This window comes from Schistocerca gregaria, chromosome 5, assembly GCF_023897955.1.
Source record: "Schistocerca gregaria isolate iqSchGreg1 chromosome 5, iqSchGreg1.2, whole genome shotgun sequence".
In the NCBI taxonomy this organism is placed as follows: Eukaryota; Metazoa; Arthropoda; class Insecta; order Orthoptera; family Acrididae; genus Schistocerca; species Schistocerca gregaria.
In genome coordinates, this window is record NC_064924.1 from 549,730,941 (window position 1) to 549,740,780 (window position 9,840).

Genomic DNA, 9,840 nt, shown 5'->3' on the forward strand with positions numbered 1-9,840 from the left:
TAGGAATAAATGTTAAAGCGTAAAAACCAGTTCACTTTGATAACAGCTGAGGTAAGTAAACAATACGAGGTCAGTTCGATCAGCGGTTTGTGTAGGAAATATGTCAACGTACTTCCTGCACCACAGAAGGGCATTGTTATACGAAACGATAACGGTCAGCGTCTCCCTCGTTGACGATTAAACATTTCACCGAACTCATCTTTGACTCACGATTATCACTGTTTCCATATTTCGTGCTCACAAAACTCCTCTTCAGTCATGTGCTCAGTTTCCCCATATTGTAGAGAGCGTTGTAAGCGGTTAGTTTACTATCGCAGTGGTGCACTTAAACCTTCGATAGTGAATAAGACGTACCATTCATACTGCAGTCATGACGTATTCAGAGAAAAAGCTACTTACTGACACAAACCTTTATGAACAACGGTAAAGTAATATGATAAGATACGATATTTACATTATTGCAGTGCCTGTGTTATTCTGAATTACGATGCAAAGTTCCTTCGGACATGCATGCACATCCAAAGGAACAGGAACTGTGGCGACTGGAGCTGTTATGAAATACATTAAATGTAATGACAATTGTGAATATGGACAACCATCAGCTGCAGAATGGAATGACGACAACAAAAATTTGTACCGGCCCGGGACTCGAACCCGGATTTCCAGCTTATTGCGAGCGGTCGCCTCACCATTCGGCCATCCGTGCACGACTCACCGCCAGACCCAAACTTCCGTATGTCGTCGACCCCGTGTCTGCAACCTGTACTCCTACATTCGTTACGCTCGTTCCCGTACTGGCGAGACATTCATGCATGCATGCATGCGTGTCTAAAGGAACACTGCATCGTAATTCAGCATAACACAGGCACTGCAATATGGTATTTATCCCTCGAGACTGGGCAAGCGACTTTCAAGTAAAGTGTTTCCTTCGTATGGGAATATATACACTATTGGTCATTAAAATTGCTACACCAAGAAGAAATGCAGATGATAAACTGGTATTCATTGGACAAATATATTATACTATAACTGACATGATTACATTTTCACGCAATTTGGGTGCATAGATCCTGAGAAATCAGTACCCAGAACAAACACCTCTGGCCTTAATAACGGCCTTCATACGCCTGGGCATTGAGTCAAACAGAGCTTGGATGGCGTGTACAGCTCCAACACAATACCGCAGTTCATCAAGAGTACTGACTGGCGTATTGTGATGAGCCAGTTGCTCGGCCACCATTGACCAGACGTTTTCAATTGGTGAGAGATCTGGAGAATGTGCTGGCCAGGGCAGCAGTCGAACATTTTCTGTATCCAGAAAGGCCCGTACAGGACCTGCAACGTGCGGTCGTGCATTATCCTGCTGAAATGCAGGATTTCGCAGGGTAGAGCCACGGGTGGTAATACATCTGAAATGTAACGTCCACTGTTGGCAATGCCGTCAATGCGAACAAGAGGTGTCCGAGACGTGTAACCAATGGCACCCCATACCATCACGCCGGGTGTTACGCCAGTATGGCGAAGACGAATACACGTTTCCCGTATGTGTTCACCGCGATGTCGCCAAACACGGATGCGACCATCATGATGCTGTAAACAGAACCTGGATTCATCCGAAAAAAATGACGTTTTGCCATTCGTGCACCCAGGTTCGTCTTTGAGTACACCATCGCAGGCGCTCCTGTCTGTAATGCAGCATCAAGGGTAGCCGCACCCATGGTCTCCGAGCTGATAGTCAATGCTGCTGCAAAAGTCGTCGAACTGTTCGTGCAGATGGTTGTTCTCTGGCAAACGTCCCCATCTGTTGACTCAGGGATCGAGACGTGGCTGCACGATCCGTTACAGTCATGTGGATAAGATGCCTGTCATCTCGACTGCTAGTGATACGAGGCTGCTGGGATGCTGCACGGCGTTCCGTATTACCCCCCTGAACTCACCGATTCCATATTCTGCTAACAGTCATTGGATCTCGACCAACGCGAGCAGCAATGTCGCCATACGATAAACCGCAACCGCGATAGGCTACAATTCGACCTTTATCAAAGTCGGAAACGTGATGGTACGCATTTCTCCTCCTTACACGAGGCATCACAACAACGTTTCAACAGGCAACGCCGGTCAATTGCTGTTTGTGTATGAGAAATCGGTTGGAAACGTTCCTCATGTCAGTACGTTGTAGATATCGCCACCAGCGCCAACTTTGTGTGAATGCTCTGAAAAGCTAATAATTTGCGTATCAGAGCATTTTCTTCCTGTCGGTTGAATTTCGCGCTTGTAGCACGTCATCTTCGTGGTGTAGCAATTTTAACAGCCAGTAGTGTATATAATTGATGTAAGAGTACAGGTTGTAGACAAATAGTTGACGACATAATGGAAGTTCAAGTGTGGCTGTCAGTCGTGTACTGATAGCCAACTGGTAAGGCGAACTGTGGCGATAAGTAGGAAATCCGGATTCTAGTCCCTGTCTGGCACAAAATTTCATTCTACAGCTGATAGCTGTCCATATTCGCAATGGCGATTACATTTAATGTAATATGTCTGCAGTTTATTTCGGGGATGAATTAGCAAAGCACGACGATCAGGGCCCAGAGTCCCATCGAACACACGAGGCGGAGCGCAAGTTGAGACTGGACAACAAGGATGGGGCGGGAAATCGGTAGCGGAACCAGCCCGTCATTCAGCGTAAATGATTTATGGTAGCTGCGGGGAACCTAAACGTTGATACCCATTTGGTGCTTTGAACGTCACTCCTCGTCGAAACGTGTCCAGCGCCATAGCCGTGGCATGATGTCACTCAGTGGCTGGAAGAGGCAGGCAGTAAGCTCAGTCTAGTACAACCAACAAAGCGCCCGTGGTGTACCTCCTTCCAGCCACGCAGATGGGACGAGCTTCTCCTTACTTGTCTTCACACAGGCCACAGGCCTGTGACGGATGGCTCCTTGCTCCCGCAACAGGACCCACCAGCGTAACGTACAGATCACTGTGCGTCACATTTTATTAGACTGGGTTTTAGTTTCAGACCAGAGGCCAGCGGCAGTCTTGCCGATAGGAATGGCCTCCATTTTAAGTAACAACCAAATGAAAGTGGTGAAAGTTTTCACTTTTCGTGATTTTTTCAACTTGTCTCCTCACAAAATTTAGGCAGATGTCCTTACTCTGTTAACAGGGTGACTGTCTCACTCATGTTTTTTGTAAGTGGTTAGCTGGTCACATTTCCCTGTGCCTCCCTTTCAGCCTCTCTGTTGTTTTGCTTGTGTTTTCATCCCAAGTACAGCACCTTTCACCCTTTCTCCGTCTTAAGGCGTATGAAACAGATTGATTGTGAGGGTCAGCGCGAGTGACGTGGGCGTGAGTGAATGGGTGTCATTTTAGAGCTTTCCTCCTCACTGTGTAACAACAATGTAGTCATTGTATCCACTTCCGTTTCTTTTGATGGATTTAAGGGCTCTGTTAACTTCGCTGTTGAGCTAAACACACACACACACACAACAATTATCAACCAACTACCACTATGTTTTTTCATTATAAAATTCACGGTATTGATTAGTAGCATGAAATTTTCCCTTTCCTGCATGGTATCTTCTCAGATCCCTTCTTATCTTTTCCAATCATCCTGTGGAGTGTTTTGATTTGGAAATTAACTTTAAAATTTTCTCGTTTAGCCTGCTGTCATTTAATCTATGATTATGACCGCAAAACTTTAATCTTCTTTTCCTTATAATGTCTGTGACTGCACATTTCTGTCTATATCTTCTGTTCTCCACTTTGTCCACTTGTTAACTTCGTTCTTTTGTGATGCTAAAATTTTTCTGAGTACTTTCCTTTCTTTCCTTTCCAGCTCTTCTTGTTCAAGTCTTTTATTCGGCGTAGAGCACTCAGATCTGTACGATGCTTGGGTTAAACTACTGCTGCATAGTGTCTTTTTTCTCGCCTGGTACGATAATCGTCTTTTATTGTATGAGTATTGCATAAGTTTGTATGTTTGTATTCTATTTTTATTTTCTTTAATCTTTCTTTACTTGTGGTGTTATCTAACCCATTTCCTAGTATCCATTCTAACGAATTTTTGTTGTTGTTGTTTTGATGTTTTCATGTTCTGTTTGTATACAATTTTCTCCGACATGCTCGTAGCTGCAGTGTTATGAAGTGTTTCTATCATTGTCTTACCTCTGTCTACTAGATGTATTATGGAAACAAAAAGGAAATGACTACACGGCAATTTCGTCATCAGAGGCTGACACAACCGACGTATGAACGAATCGCGACCGTAATGCATATCTCGCGACTTGGTGGCATTGACGGATTCCCCTCTCTTCCTTTCTCCGTGGACCACTTGGCCCTTTTTTCCTCTAGCTGCGCAACTCGTGATCTAGCGAAACCGCGACGGAGGCCTCTTGCCGCCTGCCCGGCTCTGTGACCGCTCTGTCCTCGTTTGTGCTCGTTCGCGTAAACGGCTCCAAGTGCTCGGAAATCCATCACCTCCACACTCACTTCACACCTGTCACAAAGTTGAACCTTCAAAATGTCTAGCCCAGTCTTAAGTGTCTAGTACACAATGAACATCTCACGCAATAGTGCAGAAACCCGCTCAATTTCTCCCTTGTTTGAAGTCCATCAAGCTTAGCACTGTCCCAACCTAATGTAGAGCTTGATAAACAGCACCACACTTCATATGAAAAATTAACAGCGAAACCTCTTTGTGCTAGTCCAGACTGATTGCTTCCATCTGGTCTATTGACATTTCTCTCCACTGTAACACCTCTACATTCCCTCAACCCTTCATAATGTTTACGATACCAACAGGCTCGTAACAATAACATATGACCTCATCGGTTCTTCTTATTGTCTCCCAACCTTCGATTGGGTCACACCAGTAAGCAAATCCACTTCCCTCTGACGGATAAGCTAGGCCCTCTTACTCCTTATTTGGCATCCTCGCTTTAAACATAAGCATGTTGGGCATAAATATCAGACATTATTCTCCCATAACTTCATTGACTACTCGAACTTTTATCACAGTCAGAAGCCACATCTAGAGCGTCCGCCGCCAACCTGTCAATTGCAAACCTTCCGCCACGTGACCACTTGTCCCTTGTGTCTCAGCCGTCACCAGCGACAAACTATGCGCTCTTCAGGTGCAATAACTGTGGTCTACCCATCTGCAATCAGTGTCATCATCGCTGAATTACAGCACCACCTGGACTGTCGCTGCTGTAACATCACCTACACCAGATCTTGAAACTAGCTAAGAAAGGTTAACCGCTACAAATCTACATCTACATCTACATCCGTACTCCGCAAGCCACCTGACGGTGCGTGGCGGAGGGTACCCTGAGTACCTCTATCGGTTCTCCCTTCTATTCCAGTCTCGTATTGTACGTGGAAAGAAGGATTGTCGGTATGCTTCTGTGTGGGCTCTAATCTCTCTGATTTTATCCTCATGGTCTCTTCGCGAGATATACGTAGGAGGGAGCAATATACTGCTTGACTCTTCGGTGAAGGTATGTTCTCGAAACTTTAACAAAAGCCCGTACCGAGCTACTGAGCGTCTCTCCTGCAGAGTCTTCCACTGGAGTTTATCTATCATCTCCGTAACGCTTTCGCAATTACTAAATGATCCTGTAACGAAGCGCGCTGCTCTCCGTTGGATCTTCTCTATCTCTTCTATCAACCCTACCTGGTGCGGATCCCACACTGCTGAGCAGTATTCAAGCATTGGGCGAACAAGTGTACTGTAACCTACTTCCTTTGTTGTCGGATTGCATTTCCTTAGGATTCTTCCAATGAATCTCAGTCTGGCATCTGCTTTACCGACGATCAACTTTATATGATCATTCCATTTTATATCACTCCTAATGCGTACTCCCAGATAATTTATGGAATTAACGGCTTCCAGTTGCTGACCTGCTATTTTGTAGCTAAATGATAAGGGACCTATCTTTCTATGTATTCGCATCACATTACACTTCTCCACAAAAACCAACGTTAAAGCGAAGCTTCACCAAGACTAGACCCTTTGTTCTTACGTTACTAAACCAGAACATTAACTCTTCATTTAGTTATTTTCAGGTCTTAAGTATTATGTACCCTTGGGTATGGAAATGCCGTGTGGCTAGGGCCTCCTGTCGGGTAGACCATTCGCCTGGTGCAAGTCTTTCGAGTTGTAGCCACTTCGGCGACTTGCGTGTCGGTGAGGATGAAATGATGACAAGGCCAATCCAACACCCAGTCCCTGAGCGGAGAAAATCTCCGCCCCAGCCGGGAATTGAACCCGGGCCGTAAGGTATGACGTTCCGTCTTGCTGACCACTCAGCTACCAGGGGCGAACTACCCTTGGGTGAAGAGCCTGCTCATCCCCACCAGTCTTGGGGAGGAAACCGGAATGATCGACAAAGAAAAATAGGAGTCATCTCCTATATGCTATTAAGCTGAAACCATGCCCCTCCGTTTCAGTGTCTGTCAATTCCTTGGAGTAAATTCTCTCCCACCTTCGTTTTCATACTTGTCATTTTCTTTTAATCCATTCTCCCCAGTCACTACTCTCTCTGCTCTCTCTTGTATTTATCATATTACTTTACACACTGATGGATCAGCTTTTGGACGTCATGAGTAAGAAAGTTCATTATAACATTCCGTTTCCATGGCAGAGTCAGTTGATCCACTGGAGGGTATTTACATCTCCCCTCCCCCCCCCCCCCCCCCCCATCCTCCTACTTCAAACACACCGATCTTTCCCCCTCACCATTTCAACTACAGAGCTTCGTCATCAACATCTGAGGAACGTTCCAGTGTCTATTATATGATCCCCATGTTTCGGATAGCAGTTATTTGCCAACGTTCAGCTCCAGGTTTAATACAACCTTCTACAATTTCTGTAGAAAATACAATTGGCTGGGAAAATCGTTAATTATTTAATGCATCAAGGCCATAAGACATTAAAAATTTCCAAAATTTAAAACTTAAAAAGAAATTTACAAATTTCTCTCAAAAGTTCTCGAATTCTTATTTGTATTTTAACTCATATTATATGTGATACTGTAAATACATTAAGAACAGGTAACAAAATTTGGCAGGAACGAAATTAATGCTCAGTTATTTGGGATGAGTTACGTTTACCTGAACTCGTAATAAATAATTTTATTTACTACATATAAAGTTTAATCCAGCAGCAATTATAATGAAATTCAACAGCTGCTGAGACCTTTACACTAAAATAAATACGTGTAACATGTCAAAATAGTATAATTTGTCTCCGAAAGAGATATTTCACGGTTCGAATCCCGATTGTTATTTTTTCGCAAATATTCAGTAGTTGTGATGTAAAGATGGATAGCAGGAAATAATATTTTGATCAATTTCAGCAAACAGTTGTGTTTATTTATTGTTTTCATTTATGAACAAGATCTTCGGATTGCTTATTTACTGTTTCGTTGTGCATGTACTGTAAAATTATTTCTCTCCGGGTAAGTTTTGGTTTGTTATTTTACTATGTAAACAAAGTCAAATAAGTAAACGCTTACCTCTCATACAGTGTCACCGTATGGTCTCTTGCTGAGCAGATCCCAGACAACACGTTACCGTGGGAGTCCCTAGCAAGTTCACCAAGCGGAAGCTTCAGCACTCGCGGCACAACACAGAGACGCGGAAACACACTCAGAGTTGGCGGCGGGATGCGACCCACGGCCCGCTGTCTGCACGCCGCGGCAAGACACTCGCCAAGCAAGCCACAGACGGACTGGCGCGCTGCTCTCCGCAGCTTCACCGCTGACAGCTGACATCCGACAGGAGCCGGGCCGGGCGGACGCGCTGCCATCTGCCGCCGCCGCGGCCAACTGCGTCCGCTAGCGACCGCCGGCGGCGCGCTCTCCAGACTTTCGGACGCACTTCGCACCCCGCTGGTACCCGACAGCGTCAAATGCCACGCTGGGCTATCTAATTGCACGGCGAAATGATCGAAAGGTTAAACAGCCTTTTCGTCTCGACTCGTTGGCTGGCAAACTGCTGCCATGAAGTTTTTATCCCCTTTCGCACCTCGTCGCAGAAATGTCAGGCGTGCTGCACCCGGGGGAAATGGGGAGGCTCATAGCGCAGGGAGCTTTTACGACAAAAGACTGCGCAGCACAGAGCAAATGGCCCGCGTGGCCTCGATCCACGGAATAAATTTTAACCTTCCACTACAAAAAAACGCCAACTCCTTCTCGATTATGGGGGCGCTTAACGTTGATGGTCCGTTAAACTGCTACACGTGTTTCAGGGCGGCGCGCGCGACAACGACGGAAAAAAAGTAACAAAACAGGAGTTGGCTGCTTTGCTTTTAAAGAGACAGTTTGTGCTACGCAGCTGGTCACAGGTTTGGACAGGAGGAGAGCAGCAGTAAGGTATACCTCGCTGGGTATGCTGTATTTTGGCAACAACAGGAAATTAACCAGACTTTAAAGAAAAGAACAGAAATCACATAGTATGGTAGCTACGGCCTTAAGGTAAGCTGCCTGAGAATCCACTCCAAAAAACGATTTTTTGTTTTTCATCTTAAATAGACATTTACAGTTTTTTGAACAATATGGTTGGTTTAAATAACTGAATTTGGACATCAGGAAATTGTTTAAAAATCAATTTAAAAGTCTATCGGTACGCGTTCAAACCTGTTTCCGTCGCTTTCACACGTCCAGATTAGATCAGATTAGATTAGTACTTGTTCCATAGATCATGAATACGACACTTCGTAATGATGTGGAACGTGTCAGGTCAATAAAAGGTGTCCATACAAGATATTACATTAGACAAAATATTACATGAAACTCATTATTTTTTTTGTGGAGGTTGGGAAATTACCCACTTACTATATCCAAAAATTCATCTAATGAGTAGAACGATTTGCCATTAAGAAATTCTTTTAATTTCATCTTAAATGCTATTCGGCTACCTGTCAGACTTTTGATGCTATTAGGTAAGTGACCAAAGACTTTCGTGGCTGCATAATTTACCCCCTTCTGAGCCAAAGTCAGATTTAACCTTGAGTAGTGAAGATCATCCTTTCTCCTAGTGTTGTAGTCATGTACACTGCTATTACTTTTGAATTCGTTCGGATTGTTAATAACAAATTTCATAAGTGAATATATATATTGTGAGGCCACCGTGAAGATTTCTAGCTCTTTAAATAAGTGTCTGCAGGATGATCTTGGATTAGCTCCAGCAATTATTCTGATTACACGCTTTTGTGCAATGAACACTCTTTTACTCAGTGATGAGTTACGTCAGAATATGATGCCATACGAAAGCAGAGAATGAAAATAGGCGTGGTAAGCTAATTTACTCAGATGAATACCGTCAAAATTTGCAATGACCCTAATAGCATAAGTAGGTGAAGTCGAACGTTTCAGCAGATCCTCAGTGTGTTTTTCCCAGTTCAACCACACATCAATGCATACACCTAGAAATTTTGAATATTCTACTTTAGCTACCGATTTCTGATCGAAGTCTATATTTATTAATGGGGTCATTCCATTTACTGTGTGGAACTGTATATACTGTGTTTTGTCAAAGTTTCATGAGAGCCTATTTGCACTTAATGATTTTCTGAAAAACATCATTTACAATTTCACCAGTGAATTCTTGTCTGTCGGGTGTGACAGCTATACTTGTATCATCGGCATCTTCGTGAATATAGAATGGCAAGTCATTAATATATATTAAGAACAGCAGAGGACCCAAGACCGAACCTTGCGGCACCCTATAATTGATTGTTCCCAAGTTTGAGAAATCGCCAGTTTTTTGCATATTTTGTGAACGGTTTATTTCAACTTTCTGCACTCTTGCAGTTAGGTATGATTTAAACCATTT

At 43.9% G+C, this 9,840-nt stretch overlaps 1 protein-coding gene across 1 annotated transcript in view; it reads right to left on the bottom strand.

Annotated features, from left to right (window-relative positions):
• The window catches only part of LOC126272309 (uncharacterized), a 1,180,107-nt gene extending 1,172,388 nt beyond the window's left edge, over positions 1–7,719 (bottom strand). The window contains exon 1 of the mRNA XM_049975085.1: positions 7,521–7,719. The gene's annotated coding sequence lies outside the window, so the exon portion shown is untranslated. The remainder of the gene's footprint in view (positions 1–7,520) is intronic.
• Positions 7,720–9,840: the final 2,121 nt, after the last annotated feature.